Below are 26,393 nucleotides of genomic sequence, written 5' to 3'. Positions count from 1 at the left end.
AGCAGAAAGAGGGAAAATAAAGGTCAGAAAGATGCAAACTAGAGGCTAACAATGAGCAGAAAGAGACAAATAGAAATCAGCAACGAGCAGAAAGAGGCACAATAGAGATCAGAAATGAGCAGAAAGAGGCAAAATACAGGTGGAAAACGAGCAGAAAGAGACCAGAAATTAGCAAAGAGGGAAAATAGAGGTCAGGAACTAGCAGAAAGAGGCAAAATAAAGGTCAGAAACTAGCACGAAGAGGTAAAATACAGGTCAGAAATGAGCTGAAAGAGGCAAAAAGAGGTCAGAAATGAGCAGAAGGAGGCAAAATAATGGTCAGAAACAAGCAGAAAGACGCAAAATAAAGGCAAGCAAACAGCAGAAACAGGCAACACAGAGGTCAGAAATGAGGAGAAAAAAATCTAACATTGAGCAGAAAATTAGCAGAACCCACTCAGGCACTCATGCACCCAGTCACAGAACAAGTCAGACACTCTCACAGACCCATTCAGACACGTACACCCACTCACAGACCCAGTCAGACATTCATGTATCTACTTACAGAATCACTCATACTCTCTCTCACCCATTCACAGACCTACTCAGAGACTCATGCACCAACTCACAGACCTACTCAGAGACTCATACACCCACTCACGGACCCACTCAGAGACTCATGCACTCACTCACAGACTGACACACCACACTCATGGAGGCAAAAGCAAATTCACTCAGACACTCTTACCCCATCTCACACACCCACTCTGACACACATGCACCCACTCAGACACTCACACACCCACTCACAGACCCACTAAGACACTCATACACCCACTCATATACCCAGTTAGACAGTCCAGCACTCACTCACACACCCACTGAGACACTCATGCACATACTCACACACTTACTCAAACAGGTAACAGTTAGGAAATAAAATTAAAAAGCCTTAAAAATTCACTGAAAAAAATAAAGGTTACAGGGACATTATAGTTAGGCTCAGATTTCACTTGTACAAAACCAGTGAAATTCAACAGTTATAGTTACCTGAGCTAACTATAACTTATGCCTCTGCACTGCATTGCTTAAATCCTCACATATTACATCACTCATGACATGGTCAGTGAGATCACTGATGACATCTCAATGACATCACTGAATACATCATTCACAGAACCACTCACATCCCTATACTACCTCTGATACACCCACGTACACACCCACACAACCACTCACATACCCATTCATAGACCCATACAAGTACTTACACAACCACTCACTCATTAATAGAGCCACTCACACACCCACTCATTCACTCATAAAGCCACTCACACAACCACTCGCTCACCCATACAGCTACTCATGCAACCAGTCACTCATCCTTACACCCACTCATGCACCCACTCACTCATCCATACAGTCACTCACACACACCCACTCATACATTCATGCAGCCACTCACACATGCAGTCACTCACTCATACAGGCTGTCACACACACACACACACACTTACTCACCCTTACAGCCACTAACTGACCCAATCACTCCTGCATACAGACTCTCAGACAACTACACACTCACCAAAATAGCTACTCCTATAACCAGTCACTCACCTATACAGCAACTCACATAGCTACACACTCAACCATACAGCTACACACCCACACTTATTCACCCATGCAGGCACTTGCAAACATGCTCAAACACCCATACAGTCTCTCAACATAGCCACTTACTCACCTATACAAGCATTCACACACACACACACTCACACACCCACACAACCACTTCCAGACCCATTCACACATCCATACTAGCATCCCCACATTCGCTCACTCACCCATATAGCCATTCACGCAGATACTCATCCACCCATGCAACAACTCACATAGCCACTCATTTACCCATTGAGCCACTGACACACCCACTCACCCACTCACTCACCAATACAACCACTCACATAACCACTCACTCACCCACAAAGCTACTCACACACCCACTTATTCACCTATACAGCCACTCACACACCAGTCACTCACACACCCACTCACAGGTGCCTGAACACAGTCACATAGCCACTCACATAATATATATTAGCAGTAGTATCACTCATTAGAAGTACACCTAGTATATTAATTTAACTTTTGTAGTCCCTTAGTATTTATGTTTAACAATCATACACTTTTACAAAATACATACACTCACTGGATGATGTCATCATTGATGTCATTTGAGAAGTCATCAGTGATGTCACTGACCATGTCTTGAGTGATGTAATATGTGAAGTCATAAGCAGTGCATTTTGGGGGTGGGAGTTATAGTTAGCTCAGGTAACTATAACTGCTGAATTTCACTGGTTTTGTACAAATGAAATCTGATCCTAACTATAACGTCCCTGTAACCTTTGTTTTTTTCTGTGAATTTCTAAGACTTTTTTAATGCTATTTCCTAACTATAATGTCCCTGTTTCCTTAGTTTTTTTCAGTGAATATATATCTATATCTATCTATATATATATCTATATATATACACGTTGGGTTGAGGAACTCCGTATCATCCAAAATGCCACTCCTGACAATCCAAAAGAGACACGTGCACTCCAGCTTTTGCAGTTATAGTGTATTCTTTCATTACCTTGTAAGCATACAAGTACAGCATGTGTAGAAACACCTGAGGTGTTTTGGCTTACCAGACGCCTTGATCACAGGTCATATATTTATATATAGATATATATTTTATTAATGTATTAATTGTGCTAATTCATTATTTTGCAATCACATTTTTCTAATCCTTGTAAGTTATTATTTTTAAGTTACAAAAATGTGGATTTTGCCCTATTTTATGTACACTTTTCTTTTAACATATTTTTATTAACTTTACATGGTGAAATACCAGGCCGTGGCCCGGAGGATACATGTGAAAGACAATACCTGACCATGTATACATCGAGTTGTATCTTTTGGAAAACTGGTATATACAACAATAAAAATATTGTGCAGGACATGTCAAGTCCCACAGTTCTATAATTGACCAATTTGATACACAGTCCGTAGGTTTTAAATGCTAGTCCTGGTTGTGCTGTGACCAATATCTTCCGGGGAACATCACCAATCAAGGGTCTGGAGAAAGAAGGGGGGCTAACTCGATACCCCAGTAATCCTCTCAGCGTGGCCATATTTTTCTATGGTTTTGGGGCAGCCACAAGCTTGAAATACAGCAATCTCAGCATTCATACAGTCATCTATGGCCCTTTTCTACCTACCGATCGACGGCGGGACACACTCTTCCATTGTTGGGCAATATCCCGCTTAGCAATGGTGATGGCTAAAAACAACAGGTGCTGTTTGTACTGGTTCCCACCAATACATCAGTGCTATGTAGTAATAGTAGGTTCGGCTCAAGTGGGAGATCCCATGACAGCAACTGGCCCAGACATGTCACTATCTTCCACCAGAAAGGTTGCAGTGCTGTAAAGCCCCAGACAGTATGTATAAAGGTACCATCTTCCATCCCCACATCTCAAACATAAGGGGGACTGAATGGCTCCCATCCTCCAAAGTCGGAATCGAGTATAGTATATGCGGTGTATGTATTTAAATTGTGTGAGACGGTAGTGTGTTGAGACTGCCGCGCCTCAAAGGCTAGCCAGGGCTTCAGTCCAGTCGTCGTCAGTTATGTTCAGAATGTCCTCTGGCCATTATGTATACTTTTATGGATAGTGTCAATTATTGAGGTTTTGGGTTGATATTTCTATTTTTAACCCCTTCAGCGCTGCGCGGATTCCCCCGCGGTGCTGAAGGGTTCGAGCGCGGGCGGGGCCATGACGGAACAGTTCCGTCATGAGCACAGCTCAACCGATGCTCATGACGGAATCGTTCCGTCATGAGCATGGAAGGGGTTAAACATAATTGTTCTTGTTTAATATTTTCACATTTTAATGTAAGATTCTTTTTTGAAAATTTGTATTGTTGTAATATTTTTTGTATGTTGCTATATTGTAAAATGAAGATGTAGGGTTTTTGTTTGAAAGACAATATTTAATTATATTATATAACAAAACATTTTTCCATCATAACAGATTGTATTTCTTTTTATGTTTGTGCGTTGGATGGCTGGTCAAGGGAAACAGTTTATTTCAATTATTATTTATTTACTGAAATAAATATACTTTTGAAAAATGTTGATAAATTTGTTATTTTTTAAAATATGTTTGAATATTTAATAGTTATAGAATAATTAAACTTGTTTTAATTAATAAAACACTTTTTACTTTTTAATGTCTATGATATTTGCAACCCATCCCCCCCATATATGCACTTTCCCCAATATTTGCTGTGCTGGAGTTAGAATTACAAACCTAACACTCCCAATTATGCACCTTCTGCAATGCTTGTTTGATTGGGATTAGAATAGTAAATTTGAACCACCAAACCTCCATTGTATGCGCTTTGCACAATGTTCCTTAGCAGTTAGAATTGTAAATATGTCTCCTCTTTGGCTTGCTCATTCCCCACTATTTGTTAAAGTGGAGTTTGAATGATAAATCTGACCCCCCCCAACACCTCCCCATACATTCACTTTTCCAAATGTTTGTTAGATTGAAATTAAAATCATAAATCTGCCCCATGTATTCATTTTCCCCAATTTTGCAGGGTTTTAGTTACTTCATTATTATTTTTATTTTTTAGCATTTAAATTTTTTTCACTTTTGTTATATATGTTTACATTTTACGTTGATAGAGTGGATAATTTTAAATATGTTTTTTAAAAAAATAAGATCATTAATAATTATAGGTTTATTTGGTATTTTATACTGTTATATATAATACCATTCTTATATATTTCCATTTAAGAATGCAGTGTGTAATAAATGCAATGTTTAATTTATAATTTTATATTATTCATTATTAATATTATTCATTATAAAAAGAATAATATCAATAATAGAAAGTTGTGTGCTTTCTATTCTTTGCTGGTTATTACATAAGTGTTTATATCATATTGTTATGTAATTTAATTAAATATAATATTTGTATACAAAAATTGTTTGCGTTTATTTAAAGATTATAATAAAGTTAATTACTACTAAATATATAGTCTTACTATTATAATGGAAATATTTTTTAACATGATATTTTTTACCACAATATTTTTGTACTTCACATTATTACGTATGTAAAGCTGCTATTTTTGTGGTCAATGTTTTATTACATTATTTTTGTATCATAATGTTTTGTCATACAAATTATAGAAATCATACAAAAGATATATCAGTCATCTAAAATGTCTTCTCTTTTGCGGGCTGCAGGGTCATCTCATGCAAGAGGGCACTGCTTCTTTCTGCCGCTCGAGTAGATGTTCTACTCGAGTGGCAGCTTCCTCAGCGCAAACTGAAGGTTTCTCAACGCGGGCAGAAGCAACCATCCACAACACCTCACATTGAGAAATCTCGCCGGGAGGTGGTCTGGAGTAAGAGTTTTCTCACTCACGTTTGCCAACATAGCGCTGGCAAGTGCGAGTGAGGAAAAAACTCAGCTCCACTGCGATTTTCGGAACTCCGTGCACTATGGAGAACGGAGTGGGAAATTTCACGCCCAGGCCTACCTATAACTTGGGTTCGGGCCTTGAACAACCGGTTTAGCCCTCGGCAATGGGCTATAAGGCTATAATGTGTACTCTTCATCCCTACACAGGCCTCAAATATGAGTCCTGTGCAAATTTTGCATCCTTTCATATTGCACCCGGTAATGATGATACCCTGGTGACTGTTATTTATTAGATACAATAAATAATGGAAATTAGAACTTTTGCTATGAAAAAGGGGCCTATGATGGGGATTTAGTAGTTTACTGCACCAAAATCCACATTTCCTGGTATTTACCAGCTCTTTTCACCCTGTAAATGTGGAAGAATATGATCTACCGAACGTTTTCAGGTAAAAATCTGATTGTAAAGTTTGACAGACTTATAATTATTTCAATACTCTCGCAAGGAGTGGTTTGATTAGACATCACATTTTTGAAAGGCACTCCTAATTGACAGCAAAGTACAAATAAAGATTTTTAGGTAAGCAAAGAAGAAACCTGACAAATATAACTCTGAATAAGAAGGTGTAATTTGTATTTTACAGTGTGACCACTTCATTTGTTTTAGAATGAGGGGTGTTACAAATGTTCACAGGAAAAATATGAGCAATTTTTCAATTCATTCATTTGAAAGTTTTATGTAGTGCACTTCTACTGCTGAAAAAAAGTTGTTACAGTGAAATATAATGAATAGCAATCAAAGCAAACATTGGAAAACCCAATAGGTTGCACCTTTTGGCTATTCCCCATTGAGTACTGAAATCAAAAGAAATTAGGGCCTGATTACGACTTTGGCAGTGCTGCACCGGCTTTACGCTGGCACAGCACCGCCAAAGCCGTGCATGGTCTACCTGCCAGATTACGAGTTCAACTCGTGTCTGGCGAGCTTTTCTTTTGCCATTCCCATGGTAGTGCCCTGAAAACAGGCACCACAATGGCAAAAAGCAGTTCCAGCACAGCATGACTGTGAAGTCCATGCGTGCTGAAACTAGGGATGCATGCAAACAGGGGGCACATGTTGTACTCCATCGCCAGCCTTTTCATGGCAGGCTCACCGCCATGAAAGGCTGGCGGTGGGAAAACTCTTAATATGCTCGGTGAACCGCAATGGTCTCTCCTTGCATATTGCATACCCCTGTACGCTATGCCAGGGAACAGAGGTTCCCTTGCACAGCCGAAGCAGAGGTGGCTGTCCGAATGGCCGCCTCGGAATATGTCAGCCGCAGGACCGCCACCATGAGTCTGGCAGTCAAAGTCCGCCAAACTCGTAATTTGCCCATTAGTTCCCTGAATGTACGCAGTGCAAAGATAAAAATTATCCAATCAAAGAATGTTAAATAGGCTATGCTCTAGGTGATGTACATACATGCATCTACATACATATGTAGAGGAAGGAAAGCCATTGAATAGCAAATAAGATTGACAACAAAAAGCCAACAAATCATAACCAATGGACTGGCACAAATCCCACTGTAAGTATCCGTACGCATACACTAGGTCTTCCACAGGCAAGACCTAAGAAAAACAGTAACAGGAAGCCACAACAATGTTATGTATTAGTCCCTATGTAAGCTAAATGCACAAATGGTCATTGAAAATATAGGCTGAAGGAGTGAAGTGTTTGGTCTTAGCTCAATTTGGGGTTGAAGAGGTGTCTTCTTCTAAGTTTCGTGAATGAGAGAAGTATGGGTTTACTTCTAATATCAAAGAGCAGAGCATTCCAAGCAGATGTGGCAGTACCTGGGAATGGGTGATTAAGAGGTTTTGAAATGAGTTACATCTATCTGCGTGGAACTGAGAATCCTTAATCCCTCTAATGCATTGAGGAGCTTGGTAAAATGCATAGGTTTCCTCGGAGGCAAGGCTTTATATACGAGGCAGCATAATTTGAAGTTCATTCTTGCCTGAACCAGGAACCAATGAAAATTGAATTGGATTGGATCCATCCACGTCAGAAAACATGAGGATTCATGTTGACATTATATTGAATGCATGTTTATATTTAATTGTATATAAATGATCATGTTTCAATGTCACCGTGTGTATAAAAAAAGACAATGAACATGTTATTTAGAAAGTGGACAAACTTATATTTGACACTTGGGCCAAGATTGACAATTTTTTCTCACAACGCCAAGTAGCAAACAAATGTGCTGCAAAAGATTGTTCAAGGGAGCAAACAGTGCAGTCATATGTACTAAGACTGGCCTGCTGCTTTTGCCATCCCATGTGCTCTAACAAGGCTCCCTTGCCCAATGCACAGCCTTGAACCATTGTGAAGAGGTGAGAGCACTCTCTCTAACATTGGATTTGTATTGCAAGAATATCCTTCTAGGACATTTTTTTGTGCTAGTGCAAAGCCTTAATAACTCCGGGCCATAGGGTCATTTTACATAGTTTGCAGAATAGCACCTGCACTATGAACCGTTTTTGAGGCTTCATGGCAAAGATTCGAGTTGTCATCTTTTGCTGACTAAAAAAATAGCATAAATCATTTTCGACTAGAATATCTATAGCTCTGGAGATGACTTTGAACCAATTGGCTTTGTCAACGCTTATTTTGGTATTTTTCTTTCTTTTTGCAAAACTTCATTTTTGGAAAGCTGCAGGACCGCCATCAATCAAAGCAAATAGGGGCTTATAGTAAAATATTTTTTTGGTCTTAAAAAGTGCACATTGCCATAGCAATCTCTGGCACTGACGGAAACTACTTTGGGGCAGATTTACAAGCCCCTTGCGAGACATTTACGCCGCCGTTGCGTCACTTCTGTGACGCAGCGGCAGCGTAAACCATTCGCGCCATGTTGCGCCTTATTTACAACGTGACGCATCTAGGGAGATGCGTCAAGTTGTAAAGCCCTGCGCTACATTAAACCTGCGTCAGGTTTAATGTATGCAGGGTGGGCGTTCCGTCGGAAAAAGCCTCGGAAAAGTGATGCAGTGAAATCTACAAGAGTCACTTTTCCGACGCTGCTGCGTCAAAACCCTGCGCCTGCTTGAAGCAGGCGTAAGGCATGACGCAGCATGTTCGGTATGGGCAGCCCCTGAGCATTGCTGGAGTTGCGTCATGCGTGCGACACGACTCCAGCAATGCGCCGCCCTTATGCCATCAGATGCGTCACGCATCTGTTTACCCTTGCGCCACGATGCGCTGCATTGCAAATGCGGCGCATCTGTAGTGGCACAAGGGTAAACTTGCGTGACGCATCTATCCTGGCGCATCCCTGCTGATTTGCAGGGATGCGACAGGAAACATAAATCTGCCCCTATGTGTGTGAATGTGCTTCTTGTGAAAGGGTAGAATGACATCACTCAGAATGAGGCTAGCCAATGGCTGCAGTGGGCGGATCCACTGCTCCATTATGTATGCTGTAATTCACAGAGCAAAAATATGAATGACACAACAACAGGCTAATAGATGAATGTGCCTGCAAGTAAGTATACCATATATATCATTTTAGTAAAATCAAAAGGCCTCGACTGACATCAGACCTAAACATGGAGAAACATGATTGTAATATTCTTTCTGCTTACGTAAAAGGGACCAGAACCATCTGGATTCCCTCAGACTCACCCAGACCCAACTTTTTCAAGATTGACATTTGGAAAAATATTGGTGCTCATTTATAATGGTGCTGGTTTATTATTGGTATTCATCATTGTTTAAGCAACAAAAAGACGACCAGTCACTTTTAGACTTAGTGCAAATAGGAAATGAAATGAAAATAACATTTGTAAAGCGCGGCTAATACTCAGGGGTCTCTAGGTGTATGTCTAACATCGACTGTTTGAGGGTAAAACCTGTTCACACCATTGTTAAAACTAATTTGCTGCATTTTTGTGCCAGTATAAGAGGGTATGAAGGACTGAAATGCTGCCCCACTCTTCCCACACCCTTGTCCTACCAGTCTCCAGGGAGAAAGGGCAGCGATGTCTCACTAACTGCCCGCGAGCAGGGGGAAGATTTGACCTTTATCAACTTCCGGAGAACTTGTGCAGACTTCCTGCCTTTAGTGCCAGTGGTCGAAGTACAATTTTCCAAGAAATCGGCCTTGTTGCAAGAGCTCCTTTGCGGCTGGAAAGAATTTGCTGGTGAGTTTTTTTGTTCGCGCCGTTTTCTATTGCTTTTCAGCTCCATGAAAAATATGTTGTGTCAAAGTGCAGCTTTTTATTTCCATTAAGCCCGATCCTTAACCGAAACATAAGGAAAAAATAACAGATGTCTGTCAGGGTGAATTCAGAGAGCGGGCCTGTGTTTATTTGTCTTCGGTGTCACTTGTTTGTGATACAATTTTGACTCGCATTCGGCGGTGTTGTAATTACAATATGAAACAGATGGAAGGTTGTAGGTTTTCAAGCAATTTTGCAATGTAATGACCTTCCCTGCCTAGGAATAGTCAATTCGAGAGGGGGGAGTCGTTTATTAAAGTAGGGCTTGTTAATGTCCTGTGGCACACTGTAAGGAAAGAGGAATTTCAGGAATCCCCTCTATGCTATACAAAATGGTTGCCTCCTCTAACAGGCTACGTATAGGAGGGGTCTTATTGAAAGCCGAAGTGCTGCAGAGAACTCGCAAAATGGATTTGTGCTGCGCAGGTAAATGATGGAAGCTGTAGGCACTGGTTAAAAGAAAAGCTTGACAATTGACTAAGGAATCTAAATGTAAATAGGGAGTGCTTCATTAAAGTTAATGTTCTGTTGTTATTAGGACCTTGGCCCTCACGGCCTTTTGCGAAAAAATATTGAATTAAATGCATTTAAAAAATCAACATGTAAAGCTGTGATTCAAAAAAAGAGGAAAATTGATGGAAAATAGAACAAATAAATAATTAAATTTGAAAAAAAAGGTGAAAGGTCCCGGTGAGAGGTTTATCAAAAGCAGCTTTGGACAGACTGGGACTTTTACATCCTCTTATCTAGTGAGTTGCTGGGGTCAATGGCTGAAATTAGGTAAGAAGCACGGGTGCAGTCTGTCAGAGTAGAAGGATTCGTCACCGGAGGTGTAATGCAGGCCCCTGTAGCGCCTGTGGTGCAGGATGGCCCTCAACCGTCCAGCCCCCCCAACTCTTCAGGGGGACCCATTCAGCCCAAGGCCAATGAATATCTGTGAGATATGGGAGACTCGGGGATCCCTCTTAACATTCTGTAGGCTCCCTCATTTTGTGTTACGCCTCTCCTCAGCTGGTTAGCTGGTACTCCTTTTTAGGTCTCGCCTGATCCAGCGCTTGCGCTGATCTGGCCGAGACATTTTGTAAACAGGCTTTTTCAAAGTGCTGCCGTGGCCTAAAGCTACAGTGCACGTGAACGTGCGCGCGCGCCCTCCGTTGCACGCGATCATAATCGTGACTGCGATCACTTTCACTTTCGCGGCCGGCCGCGTTGCCAAAGCTTGGTTTACTTGGGGACGGGTACAGTGTGTTCCTTGTGTGTTACGTCTCTCTCATGGTCCCCTGTGTCTCCCTCAGCCTGGGTTCAATGTTTCTCGCGGGGTGTCCTTTGTCATCTCACGGGGGTGTACAGCTCTTTCCCCGCACTCCGCCCCTCACCGTACTCCGTCCCGTACTCCGTCCCTCAGCCCGGGTTTCCCCGGCTGCATCCCGCGGTGACTCTTACACCGTTTCCGGCTCCCTTGGCAACCCCGGGCCTTGTGATTATTTGCATTTATTGTGATGTTGTTGCCTTAGAAACCAGCACACAGTGCATGCCTCAGCCGTGTGTAGGCCGCAGGAGGGATCCCCAGTGCTCTGACATCATGGGTTGGGGAGGGGGGCGGGGGTCTGTTCCTCATCTGGACTCTGCTCTGTGTACCTGGCTGCAGCTGGCTGCGCCCGCCCCCATCGCACTTCATCTACGTGGGTCTATTATTACTAGCCCTTCCCCCTCCTCCCTCGCCCCCCTCCTCACGTGTATTATTTACCCTCTCTTGGCCTGCTGCCACCGGCGAACATCAATCCCTCAAACGCCGTCTCTGGCTAATCTCTTCCCCCGCGTTTTCCTCTCCTCGCAGAACGAGCTTTCCTCGCTCTCCCATGCTTTCCTCGCTCTTGTTTTTTCTCCCACATCTACCGTGCTCCCTCACCTGTCCACCCCTTGTCAGTCGTGTAATTCCACGCTCCAGAGACGCGCTCAAGCCAAAACGTGATCGAGGAAATCACGTGTGAATGAGTTCCAAGAATAATGTTTAAGCGGCGGTAACATTCACATTATAGGGCGTCTTAGAAAGCCCCTAGCTCACACTTTGCCACCCATTTCATTTTCAGTCTGAAGTGGACGAGAAACCACCGTGCCGGTATGAGTGCGCAGGGAGGTTTTTCTGTGTGTTCTTTTTGGGTAATAGTTGCTTGCTGCTGGTGTTTGCCCACGTGGATGAGTTAGGCAGAGGTTACAGAGCAGCTGCCTGCCTACCTGTGTGCTCGTGGGCAGGCTCAGAGCCTAGTTTTTAAAGGCCACCATTTTTTTATTATTTTACAATGCCAGTAATCTGCATGTTAAGCAGGACTTCCCGTGCCACTGACATTGCCCCAGCCCTTCCAGTATATTCGACGCAGTAACATGACATTTTTTTACTTTTATTAAAAGGCACCATATTTTTTACCTCTTACAGTGGCAGTGAGTTGCACATAAAGCAAGGGTTTGCAGTGCCACTAACACTGCCCCAGCCCTTACAGTCTTTTCAATACAGTATCATGGCATCTCCAGTCAGTTGCACGTCGCGCAAGATTTGCCGTGCCACTGACACTGTCCCAGCCCTTGCTGTCTTTCCTACACTGTAACATGGCATCTGCTACTTTTGCCAATTTTTTTAAGGGAGGGAAAGTGTTCGAGTTCGGGAGTCCAACAATGTGCTGTTCACAGCTTCTTGGCCCTACAAAACTGGATTATTTACTTTTTCTACTGTTTTATTTCACACAGTCATGGCTCATCCATTAAACGCGTGCAGTTACATATGCTTTATCTTGAAATTTCTCGTTTTTCGGCAAATGTTATAAAAATCAAATATGGCAGTAGCAGTCAGCTGCACGTAAAGCGGGACTTCCTGAGCCATTGATACTGTCCCAGCCCTTCCAGTATATCTGGCGCATTATTATGGAATTTTACATTTTACTAAAAGGCACCATATTTTTTGTCTTTACTGCGGCAGTCAGCTGCACACTAAACAGGACTTCCCCTGCCACTGACAATCGCCGAACCCTTCCTGTCTTCCCAACGCAGTAACGTGGTATCTACTGCTTTTGGCAGCATTTTTAGGGGAAGGAGAGTGTTCAAGTATGTGAGTCCACCAACGGGCTACCTGTTCGCATCTTTTTGGGCGTGTTAAATTGGAATATTTTATGGATTGGATTAAGCGCGTGCAGGACCATCTCACCTTCAGGAAACACCTCAAGACCTGGCTATTCGGGCCGTAGCAGCACCCCCACCCCAGCGCCTTGAGACCCTCGCGGGTGAGTAGCGCGCTATATAAATGTACTGATTGATTGATTGCAGTTGCACATGCTTTCGTTTGAAACGTCTTGATTTTTGGCAAATGTTAGAAAAATGAAATGGGCTAGTGGCAGTCAGCTGCAGGTAAATCAGGACTTGCTGTGCCATTGACACTGTCCCAGCCCTTCCAGTATATACGTTGCAGTAACGAGGAATGTTAAAGTGGCAGTGAGCTGCACGTCACGTACTACTTGCCCTGCAACTAACACTGTATCTCCTTTTATTTCTTTAAAAGCCACCATATTTTTTCCTATTTCACAGTGCCAGTGAGCTGCACGTTAAGCAGGACGTCCCGTGCCACTGACACTGTCCCCGCCCTTCCAGTATGTCTGACGCAGTAATATGGAATTTTTAAATTTTACTAAAAGGCACCATATTTTTTACCTCCTACAGCGGCAGAATAAATTGGGGGTTTGGTTTGAAAAAGAAAGGCATCTTTAATAACACAAGCATTTGCAATGCAATAGGTGTCACATTTGTGAGATTTTAAGCTGTTAGCATTGTAAATGGCAATGTCTTATTTATATGATTTGATAAGTAACACATAAATTAAAGGCAGTGTCATTTACAATGCCAATAGCTCAAACTCGCGTAAATGCGAGACCTATTGCATTGCAAATGCTTGTTTTGTGTCTTGTTGTTAAATGACCATGGACCAAGGGAGTGTGCATCTCTTCATTTGAATATTTCAATTATTGTACACCAAATTGGGGAAATGAAACAGAAGAATTGATATTAGTAAGGGGCAAGAGTTATTGTGTACTGCCTACTAAGGTCCTGATTATGAGTAATGCCGAACAGGATGAGGTGTTTACCACATCAGGTAACTAGCAATAATGTGCACAAAGTTATCACAGGTAGTTGTATTTAAAGTGCTACAAACTCACAGGGTAATACAGTCAAGAAAAATGCATACAAAGGATAAGTATTGTCTACTCAAGAGAAAGAAATAAAGGATGAAGAAAAGAAAGAAAGAAAGAAAGAAAGAAAGAAAGAAAGAAAGAAAGAAAGAAAGAAAGAAAGAAAGAAAGAAAGAAAGCTGAAGGGAGAGGAGAGGAGAATGGATCTACTAAACTGCATTCGAAGTTAACAAAGGGTTTAAATTGCCATGGATGCCAAAAACATAGAAGCAGACAAAAATATTAAAGAATTTGAAAAAAGAGTAGAGGAAGTAAACAAAGGAAAATGTGAGAGAAGCGGTAAATAGGGTTATAGAGTCAAAAGGGCAGAAGAAATGTTTTAAAAGGGAGGTATGGGGACTTTTTTGGGATCCGAGAGATGGGGAATGAGGGAACTGTTTCAGTGCTCAACAAGATACCCTGGTTTTGCCTATATGTCGTCTATGATCCAGACCTGTTCTTGTTTGTTGCTGCACTCCTGAAGTCTTCTGAAGTCTTGTCTACAGTTGTCATCTTTCTGAAGTTCATTGAACTCGTATCCGTCATGCTTTCTGCTGGTGGCAGCTCTTGGCTCCTCTCTAATACACCGGCCACATGGCACTGGACAAAGTAGTAAATATATTATCCAAGCACAGCATTTCTGCACCACTTTTCGGTGTGTCAAATTGTCCAGCTTGGAGAGTAGAGGTGAAATTGTATGCATGAAACATGTGGGAGATTTCTTTGCTGAATAGAAGTCCTGTCAATGTCATTAACATTATTTTAGTGAATTAAATTAGATAAATCATGCTGACCAATTAGCAAACTGAAACAGTGCAAGGCACTTTGACTTTTTCACCCAAAACACCACACAGGGTCCTGGAGTTTCCACCACTGCAGGTAGAGAAAGTAAAAACCATTTGAGTGTGTTAGGAAATGGGATGTATTCTATGGTGTAGTTGTGCGATCAATCAGAGATATTTTAAGGCATGGGCAAAGCGGGCTCTGGCACAGTGGCCCAGCCTTTTTGCTTATTGCCCCCCCGATAGATCCTGTTCTTTTCTACACAGTGGCGTAACGAAACTTGAGGGGGGCCCCCTGCAAAGTACATGGATGCGGCCCCCCTCTCCGGCCCGCCACCTATTGCATTTGCTGAGGGGGGCCCCCGTGAAGCGCAGGGCTGCGGGGGCTTTTGTTACACCATTGGTTCTCCACAGTCCTGCCCTGATGACCTTGAATGATTCTGAAACATAGCTTGTTTTAAATACCACTTTCTTTTAGTTTATTTTTAATACAGGTGATGTGTGGGAGTCTTTTACAGACATTATGCAGAGAAATGTTGTGTTTATGTTTTTCAAAACCATGCAATATCCATAAAAACAAGTTCCTTTTAGATTGAAACAGGACCTTGCATTTAAGAAATGGCAGAGGTTCACAGAGATTATTTGCAATATTAGTGAGCTGCTGCTATAGTACAATATTGAAAACACACATCTCTATCCCTGAATATTAGATGGAAACACATTTAGAATTTGGACTAGAGTGTCTCTGCAGTGTCAGTGACCTAGCCAAAGACAACATGAAAAAGCTGATATTGGATCATAAATTTAAAACTATTCCAACAGGGGGTCCCAAAATACGTTTGGCCCAGGGCTACCGAAATCCTTAAGATGTCCCTGCGACCAATCCGTGTAATAAACTTCCCAACTGCTTTAGGGCCCTTAGATTTCGTTTGTCAAACCTGAGTCTCTATGGCTCTGAGCAGCAAGGCGTACACAAAGGGACAAGTAAAAAGCACTCAAACAGCACCAAAACAATTGACAAAGAATTCAACAAGATACCAAAGAAATCCAACACGAATTTATAAAAAATGCACTTTTTTAAATGTATTTTTAGACACCACGATAAAAAAGATCCAGCTGAGGTTTCCGAAGATATAAAATTTACAAAGTATTGTGAACCAAAAAAATTTCAGTCATCCACAATCAAGCATTAACAAATTCAACTAATTTGACACAAAACCTTTTTCACTAAAACATCTAGCCTAGTTGTAATGCGATCAGTTGGAGTCACTTTAGGTGGCCAACTCTAGCAGGAAGCCTGTCAAGGGGACCAGCAACGTCATCAGAAACAGTTACCTCGACAGATAAAGCAGTCATCAGGCAGTGCCAGACACTTTTATCCTTTTCATGGCTTTCCTAAAGAAGTGGTCCTGATGCAAGGGATGAAGGATTCTCCAGATGCTCAAAGGATGCTGTGGATGCAATGTGGTCGACAGGGGTATTGGTACAACTACTCCTCAGTCCATAAAGGGGATGAGGTGGTCCTGGTCACTGGGTCTACGTCTCACAAAGTCCTCTCAGTGTTGGTACTAGTCCAGTCACCCCTGGACTACCAGTCCCCAGTATTGCGGTCAACGGCCAATCCTTCCTGGGTTGATAACGCGTCCTCTGGATGTCCTGCTGCCCTCCAAAAACCCTCCCGGGCTTGATGAACTTGGCTTCAACTTTTTGCATCAGGTCATTGTCCCTGGTGCTGCACGGTGGTGGTTGCTGGCGGGATGAAGACTTTGGGCTACCAACTTGCCACAGAAGGCTTCTTCAGCTTCTGTATCCCCATGCAGTGAATGGGAGGCCAGTCAGCTGGCCCTTGGAGACTCTTAACTTTGGCTGGGCTCTGGAGATTTCTTCCCCTTGAGCAGGACACAGCAGGCACAGTCAGTTCTTCTCCTTTCCTAGCCACAGGTGCATTCCACAACAATGCAGCCTCTCTTTGCTGGTTTCCAATGCGCTGCAAGGCAGTCCTTCCTCAGTCCTTCCTCCAGTCCAGGCGAGATCTGAGTTTGGGGTTGCCAGAGGTGTCCTACTTATGCTCAGAATATGCTCTCTGGGCTACCAGGTTCCCTTTCATCTGATGACCCCTCTCTGCGAAGTGTGGCATCTGGGCATCCCAGGAAGCACCATTCTGTGGCTACCAAGGGGCTACACTCCTTTGAAAAAACTGTTTGACAACTGACTTCCCTTTCTGTGTCCTTAGTACCAGCTTTTACTAACTGAACAATAGAGCAGCCCCTTTCCCAAGTGTTCCCCATTTGCCCTTCAAAGGTGACTTCGCCTTTGAAGCTCACCTTTGGGACTAACAACCACGTTGCTTTCTGCCTGGGGGAGATAACACCTCCTACAGTGGCAGTCCTCTTTTGTTTCTTTTCCTGGAGTGGTTAGCATGTTTCCCTAGCATAGCAGAAAGCTGTCTGCAGGACAGACCCTGTATACAACAGTAAACAGTCCCTGGAAACCTTGAGCAACTAAAGTGGCAACTTCTAAAGTTGAACTTTGTCGACCAGTGACATTAAATTTTATTTGATTTGAATTGACCTTTAAATTGGAGTTAATGCCCTGATTCTTTTGATACCTTACAGTACCAACTTTAGTAGTCCCAGTCAGATGTTAGCAGGCCTGAGGTGTCAGCCTGGAAGTCTGTACCTGTCAATGGCCTACTAGCCTTTTCAAAGTAAATACAGCAATTTAAGTTTTTTACTGCTGGAAAATGTAAAAGTACATATTCCACTTTTTAACATACCTCACCCTGCCTTAGGGCTCGTTAGGCCTACCTTACGGGCAACTTACATATAGTAACAAGTATTGGTAATCCATCGGTTTCGCCTATGTGATTAATAAAGAGCTGTTTTCATCAATAATTGTCCGGGAGAAGGAAAGAGCTCCCTGACAGAAAACACGGGAGAGGAGAGGATGTGGCACAGCGGCCAGAGCCGCTGATTCGAGGGCTGGGGATACCGGTTCGAGTCTCGGCGGCGCCGCGCAACATCCTGTGATTCTGGTTAAATCACTTAATCTCTCCGGGTGATAAATTGTTATATAAATATGCTGCAAGAGTAAAAGGCAAAACTTTATGAAAATATAGTTTCACCAAAGCGGATGTTAACAGTATTTCGGCAGCAGGAAACTGATAAGAGGAGCAGACAAGGAACAAGCATTGTTAAATTCAGGACAATATTTCACAGCCAATGGAAATGGAGGAAAGGTAAGTAGCACGCACAGGAACCAATGAGAAGCCCGGAAATAGAGGGGGCCGGATGTAAGTACCTTTGAAGTTTATATTAAAAACAATAGATTTCTCAAGCACAGCGCAAGCGTTGTGCAGTCGAAACCTAAAAAGGGAGATTTGGGCTTTGCCATTATCGTAAATGGCAAAGTCGAGTTAGCAGGTTAAAACTGCCCTTCCAGTCTGCAGCGGCAGACTGGAAGCATGTTTTACCTTGTCCCACTCACGGTGGCACAACAAGTACTGCAGTTGCTATGGGACACTCTAACTTACAGGCCCTGGGTATTCTGTTCAACATATACTAGGGACTTACAAGTAAGTTAGGCTGTGCCAATAGGGGACAAACCAATTAAACATGCACCATGTTAAGGGTCAGAGCACATGCACTGAGTCCTGTTTAGCAGGGCTCAGGGCATTTCAAAGTCATTAAACCAGAACCAAGTAGTCAAAATGAGGGCAAAAAGTGAGGGTAAACCTGCAAAAAGCCTGCTTCCTTACACAGTGGGACAGAGCTTATCCATTTATCTGCTGAGTCGAAACATGGAGAAAAAAGGTGTAGTTCCGCTCAGTCATACTAGATGAAACTAAAATTGTGTGTAAGGTGGTCAACAAAAATAAACAAGCATTGACATAGCCACTAGGTCTCACCTTTGGAACCTTATAAGTGTTTAGTTATCCAGCACAATATCAATGGTGCAACAAAATCAAGTGTTGCATGGCTAAACACTTATAAGGTCCCAAAGCCGAGACCTATTGGCTATGCCAATGCTTGTTCTGACCTCCTGTAGCTGCAGAGCCAAGAAGCCAGAGAGGCACGCAAGGCCAGGAATGAGATCCTGTCTGTAAAAGAAGGGGGCGGGGAGGGCGGGGTTGTGACAAAAACAACAACTGAGATATGAAAGTGGGGAGGGTGGGATGCTAGCCGTAAAGCCCTCTTTGCACGCCTGCACCACAACATGAGCTGTAACCCATTCAGCTGCTGCCTGCTGGATAGAACGTGGCCTAACGGCCAGAGCTGCCACTTTGGAGCTGGGGAACCAGGGTCGAGTCTCGGTGTCGGCTCAACACCCTGTCATTTTGGGCAAATCACTTAATCTCCCCGTGCCTTCCACAAATTAATGTGTCCTTGTGTAATGTAACTGGTGCTCATGTAAAGTGCTCCAATACTTTGCGGTCGAGTTGGCACTATATAAAAATTGCAACACATTTTTTTTTTACCAAAGACCGAATGAAGCACGAAACTCAGCGCACGGAAGTCAGCAAGCTGTGGGTGGCGTCGGTGCATGTGTCACCTTTGGAGCTGACAGACAACCACAAAGTGTTCGCTGCATTTGTTGAATGATAACCTGTAATGTTGGGTCGAGTTACAAACTGACAGAACATATTGGAAGAGGCCATTAATACGCACGCTCCCAAAGTTTCTATAGCAAAATTAACCCAGGCAGCACTATATAATTCCAATTAAAGACAGGACGCCAGCAAAAGAGAACAGAATTATCGATGCAGCCCCAGGCGGCAAAACACCGAGCAGAATTATCCATAATGTCCGAGGGTAGACATTGTGAGGTAGGAGATGGAGGGGGCCCGGCAGTTTCAGCTGCCACCCTCAGAGTCGGGGAACCACGAATCCCAGCTTCGGCTCACCATCCTGTGATTCTGGGCACATCACGTTATCTCGTTATGCCTAGAACAAGTGTAACTAGTCTGTTTTTTGTAAAGCACTCCGGTGCAATCGGGCCAAGTATACAATACGGACAATACATTAAAAAAACATATGGCATCAGAAAAACAAATACATAAGGACGGAGCTTATGATAATGAAATACTCCAGCAGGAAATATGATAAACGAATATCACGAAAGAGTGGTTGTGTCAAACACGTATCGAAAGAGAGAGCAACATGATGACGCCGGATTCTTGCCTACCTTACCATCACCAAGAATCCTCTCAGGTCACCAGGATCTTTTTATCTGCTAAATAGTGTAGAGGGGAGGAAATTCAATTCTTAGTACATAATCAACCGAATCATATCTCAGGTTCAAAGGACCACTGACTCTGAATCTAAAATTTTAGGATTTTATTACAACCAAGAATAACTGCACATACAAGCACCGCAATATAAGGTGGAGGAAATAAATGGGCACTAATACAAAGGAAATTCACTTAGTCAGAGCTTGTTCTAAGATGCTCCTTCTAGCTTCCCACCTAAGCCTCAGCTGCTTCACCCTCGGGGCACTGTCCCTAATACAAAATCCCAAAAACATAGAACACGCCCTTCGGCACACCTCTTCGGCAAGGTCTTCTTCCAGTACTTTTCCAGTGAAACTTGTATCCCATCCAACAACGGTTAGCTTGACCTTGGATCCCAGGCACCTTCTCCGCTGAAAGTATCGTCCGTAAATTCCAATGTACTCCCCTGTTGGCTTCTCGTACCATCCTAACTCCTAAAACAAAGACATAGGGCCTCATTTATGAAAAGTGACGCATCACTGCGTGAAAACAGTGATGCGTCACTTTTCACTGCGCCCTCCCTGCGACTCCAATGATGCGTCATATTTACAGTATGACGCATCATGTCGCAAGGAGTCACAGATACGTCAGTATTTCTGACGTATCTGTAGGCGCAAAAGTGACGCATTGCTGGAGTGTGTCACAAAAGTGACGCAACTACAGCAATGTGTCCTTTCACATGGGGCAAGCCCCATGTGAAAGGGCCTGCCTCAGTCTTGCGCCTGCTGTGAGGCAGGTGCAAGATATTGACGCATTTGCACCCTAGAAGTTGCGCAGTGAAATCTCGTAGATTTCGCTGCGTTACTTCTACGATGCTTACTTACGTGGGAACGCCCACCCTGCATACATTATACCTGACACAGGTATAATGTAGCGCAGGGGTTTACAAAGTGACGCATCTACCTAGATGCGTCACTTTGTAAATATGGTGCAACAAGGTCCAGTTTTTACGCCGCTGATGCGTCACAAAAAGTGACGCACCGGCGGCGCAAAAGTGACGCAAGGACTCATAAATGAGCCCCATAGTCTCTCTAACAAGCTAAATGTCCTTGCACCTGCAACAGAAACATGGGAACGAAAAACTTTTTACTTCTCTAGGATTTTCCATCACCCTGAAACCCAAAGCCTTTACCAAGGGAAATCATTTTCGGCCTACAGCATGTAGCTAACATAAGAAATTACCAGGCCTTTCTCTTTAAACAAATAAACGATCAGGCCTTTACACACAATTTAAACACACTCCTAAAACATACTGTTTAACCACACATTTCTAAAGTCACACTATAAGCATTCATTTAATTATTCTTATACGTGAATAAGCAAACTACACTTGCAACTTTATTATGGTACACGTTTAAACCTAATAGATTGCATTACACGAAACTAATCATTATGCATTGACTAAAAAATACATTGCAATGATCTACGACATTTCTCTTCATGAAAAACATGGTTACGCGTCTAATCACACCTATGTTAAGCGACTCTAATGATACATTTCTACGTCACATCTTAATACTACTTCGATTAATATGTGGGTGCGGACTAACAGTGAATATGATGCACCCCAACAAATTTCAGAATAACGTGGCGCTCTATTAGTTCCCCCCTTTGATGACAAATGTCATCATACCATCACACAATTCCCTTGGAGAAAGACCCGACCTAAACAGTACTTGTCGCCATTCTCCCCTGTCGGAATCTCTCCAACTCTTAATGTTCTGATATTGACTGTCCTGCAGTCTGGCCATTCGCATTTCACTCACTCTGATAGCTCTCTCGACTCGGTTTCCTCTGTACCACTTATAAGCTCTGATGAATCCCCACAAACAAACCACACAAACCACAACAATGATGAGGGGTTTTAACACAAAGTCAAGGAACCCCTTCCCCAAATTCGCAAACCAACTTCCCACATGACCAAATCCCTTACCAATCTTTTCCCACACTCCCTCTTCAGTCAAATCCTCAATCTCTTGATCAATCGTGGTAATGTTGTCTATATATCTCTCCAGATCCTAACTGTTGTCTGGAATATACGTACAACATTCCTGAACTTTCAATAATTTACGGACTCCGCCCTCTTTTGCTAATAACACATCTAAAGCAAGGCGAATCTGCAAAACCATCGTCCTTATCGATAACATCTCTCCATCCACCAGTATCAATGACCTTGCTGTATTCATCGACAACCCCTCAACCACAGTTGCCAGCCTTCTGATCTTCACATAATTCAAGACCACACCCAAACTCGGTATCATTGCTCCAAAGATATCTCCAATCACCATTCCTGCACTCGCAGCTCTTATTGCTCTAGAATGCTGTCCAGTTTCCAAAAGTTCCAAATCTTCTGCATGGTAGATTTTCAGAAAAATAATTCCCAAATAGCATGTACCATACCAATTTGCAGGCAACCTAACATAAGCATTCCTTGCACACACATAATAAACAGTTGGAATCACTAGCACTGAGCCTTGCAAAAAGTTCTTAGCAGAATCTTCCATAGTGAAGATATGATCACACGTACTTTGTCCTACCGAAACCTTTTCATAGTAGGTCTGACGACGTCTCACACACAACTTCCCCTTTTGCTCCTGGTCCAATGCTATGGGACCATAACTCCCCTTAGATCTGTGTAATCTTTCCTCATCAGTCCAATCTACTGGACTATCCCCTGTATTTCGTGTTTCAGTTTGTTTTCTATATCTATCTTCTACTTGACCTATAAACTTTTTCTCAGTATCTGACAACAAACAGGTCAAATTATGACGATGTATCCAGTTCCAAAGACGGTATGAAATACTTCCGGAGTCTGTCCTCTGACTTGTAATAATCGTACTTATTCAAATGATTGTAAGCTGGAACTTCAGGAAGTACTGCATCGTAACTGGAAAAGAAATACTCGAACTGACCTCTTTCAGAGAAGATACTAAGCAACAAACTACAAGAAATTCCATACATCAGTGGAAGATGATTGTATCTGATACCCTCGTCCACTGAGGAAGGTAACTGCATGCACACGTAACAGTCTTTCGCATCCATCGCATGCGCATATTCATATAGCAGCTTCACATATGCATTGAGCTTAAAATCACTTCTAGACATATCTATGTGAAATCTACGACTCTCTTCGATTAGTAAAGCTCTTTTAACTCCAATAGTGACCTCCTTTTGGCTAGAAGTGGTAGGTGTAGGTGTTACCTGTACCTCCCCTTCCTGCTCATGTGAAACGATATATGAGGCTATGACTATTACGAATATAGAAACTAACACTAACCCTATTAGTTTACCCATTACTAACTTAGATTTACAATGAGCATTTCCAGCATCCATGATTTTGCAAAGTTCTCAAAGTTCTTGGTTTCAGCAGCAACAATTAAGAGTCTATTTCTCCTCTGGGTGTGACTTGCTAACCAGTTCAAGCGATACTTCAAGAGCTGGAAATCCCCTCTGCAATTTCAGTTCCTTATTTACACAGTCCACAAAAGACTTCCCTAGCCCTCTCTCGTTGTCTTGACGGAAAGTCCTTAAATGTATTCTTCTTCCACTCGGGCCTAGGTTATCTTCTTTATAGACTTTTGTATACATCAAAGTTTACCTTCAGTCCAAAATAAGATCAGCTCCCAGGATCTCTAATACACGCTGAAAAAGTTCAAGACGAAGCAACACTAATTCCTGATGAGGTGGTACATAACCAAAAGTTGGAAAAACCAACGTCTCCAGAATTAGTTCACGGATTTTGCTTAGAAGTGGTGGATTCAGAATAGTGAGAGTCAGTATTCCTTCGATCGCCACTCCCGGAACCAACAGCAGCACATCCACTTTCAGGTTCGGGAAATCGTTGACCAGCGTCAAAGACTTCAGCCTCCCCGAGCTCACCACTCCTGGCATCAGTCACAGCGTATGTCCACTCTGGTGAGGTGTACCTTTGACACGGCACTCTTGTTCTCCTGGATCTTCTCAGACTACCTCGAGCTTGCTCTTCGTCACTCTGTTCAGACTCAGAGGTTTCAGAAACTGGGGCAAGATCCCTTTCAGGTGTCAACCTCCGGTTCAGCCGTCTCTGACTCACAAGCCAAACCTCTTCTGCTTCTGTGGCACTTCTGCTCTCCCTCTGAGTACCCTGTGCACTACTTCCTTCTTCGGCTGAATTTGACTCTACTCCACCCACAGCAATACTTTCTCCGTCTGAGTTCAATTCGGAACTTTGATGGGCACAACCCCTTTCAGCTCAATCCAGTGCACAACCAACTGCATCAGCAACCCTCACAGCTTGACTTGCCCTGTCAGATGGCCCTGCCACCTCAGCTGGATTTTCATTTACGAGAGGGGCTGTTTCTTCCAAGGGTGCTGGAACTCTGTGGGTATGGGAGGCCTGCACCCAGTTTGGCAATCCTCCACACTTCACTGCCGTGTTTGTGACCAGTATCACCTGGTACGGGCCACGCCAACGAACATCCAGGCAACTCTTCCTCACGTGTTTGCGAACAAGCACCCAATCTCCCGGGCATAGGTCGTGGCACAGGTCACTTGCAGCTGGAACAGTTGCTGCTTGCACCTGCCGGGACACAGAACGGACTACGTCAGCCAGTCCCTTACAGTAGTCAAGAATCAAGTCATCAGTGATGCTAATTATAGCAGTAGCAGGTATCGCTGGTAACCGCATTGCCCTCCCCATCAGGATCTCATGAGGTCACAACCCCGTTCTCCTATCGGGAACACTACGAAGGCTCATGAGGACCAAGGGCAGTGCATCAGGCCATTTCAGTGATGTCGAAGAACACACTTTTGCCATCCGTGCTTTCAAAGTCCCATTAACTTGCTCCACAATCCCAGAAGCCTCTGGTCGGTCGCTGCAATGTAACCTCTGATCCACATTCAAGGCAGCACAGAGCAATTTCATGATCTCGCTATGAAAATGCGTCCCTCTGTCCAACTCCAAAGAGGTCGGAAAACCAAACCTAGGGATAAGTTCCCTCAGCAAACAGCTTAGCTACAGTGAGTGTGTCACACCTACGTGTTGGGTAAGCCTCAACCCACCTTGAAAAGACACACACCACAACCAAGATGTACCTCAGCCCATTACACTTTGGCATCTCAATAAAGTCCAACTGCATCCTATTGAAAGGCCCTCCTGATCTCCCAATGTGACTCAAAGTTACAGCAGTTTTCTTTCCTGAATTCATTTGTTGACACGTGACTAGGCCTGGGCGAAAATTTTGTTCCGTTCGCGGAAATTGCGATAATTTGACATTTTCGCGTACCGCGGAAAGCGCGAAAATGTCAAAATTTCCGCATTCCGCAGCTTAGCGATAATTTGGTTCTTGCTCGCGCTGTAAAATAATACATTATCGCGCGTGCGTGATCGCCTTACCTGAATCCCTGCGTTCGCCAACAAGTTTTCTTCATCTGGTCGCGTTCTCCATGAGATGTTGTATTGTTTTTAGCCATTTGCGCTGTCTCGCGACAGTTCGCGCCCGCAGTGACGTCATGCGTCGCGTGATCACGTCTTTCTTCTCGCGATCATGCACCGCGAGACAACTGAAAACAAGATGGCCGCCCCCGCGAGCAACCACATGGGTAAGTTGGCGAGCCGCAACCATGCAGAAAATCTCGCGAACATGCGGGAAAAAAACGTCCGCATCTTCGCGATATTTCCGCGTGTTTGCGATAATTTTTAACATTTTTGCGATAATTTGCGAAAGTGGATTTCGCAAATTCCGCCCACCCCTACACGTGACACACCTCTGACATACAGCTTCAGCAACCGCACGAAATTTCGGATTGTACCATGTCTGTCTGAACACTCGCACCATTGCATCCCTGCCAAGATGTACTGCACCATGTATCAATCTTGCCATTGGGCACAACAAACTTTCCGGTAACACAGCTCGACCATCACTCGAGACCCACACATCCACATCTCCTTTCTCGCATTCTGATTGTATTCAGCCATCCTGTTCTTGGTCAGTAACCTCATCCTGTAACCGTTTTAGTTCCTCCCAAGTATCGGCCATGGCTAACATCATGCTGAGCTCGGTTCTTTCTTGGCCTTCTCCAGTGTACCCTCCTGTAAATATGCATCCTTGTTCTGCACAGAAACGGGCAACCTCATCTGCATAGTTATTTCCAAGAGAAACAAAGTCACTCCCTTTGCTATGGGCAGAACATTTGACAACCGCAATTTCATTGGGACATTGTAATGCTACCAACAATTGTCTCACATATTCCCCATTTCTGATGGGTGAACCCGAAGATGTCATGAATCCTCTCTGTGACCACAACTGCCTGAAGTCGTGAACCACACCAAACTCGTACTGACTGTTAGTGTAGATCGTTATCCGAATCTGATCAGCAGTCAAACAGGCATGAGTCAAAGCAATGATTTCAGCT

This window comes from Triturus cristatus, chromosome 6, assembly GCF_964204655.1.
Source record: "Triturus cristatus chromosome 6, aTriCri1.1, whole genome shotgun sequence".
Taxonomy (NCBI): Eukaryota; Metazoa; Chordata; class Amphibia; order Caudata; family Salamandridae; genus Triturus; species Triturus cristatus.
This window is presented reverse-complemented; position numbering follows the sequence as displayed.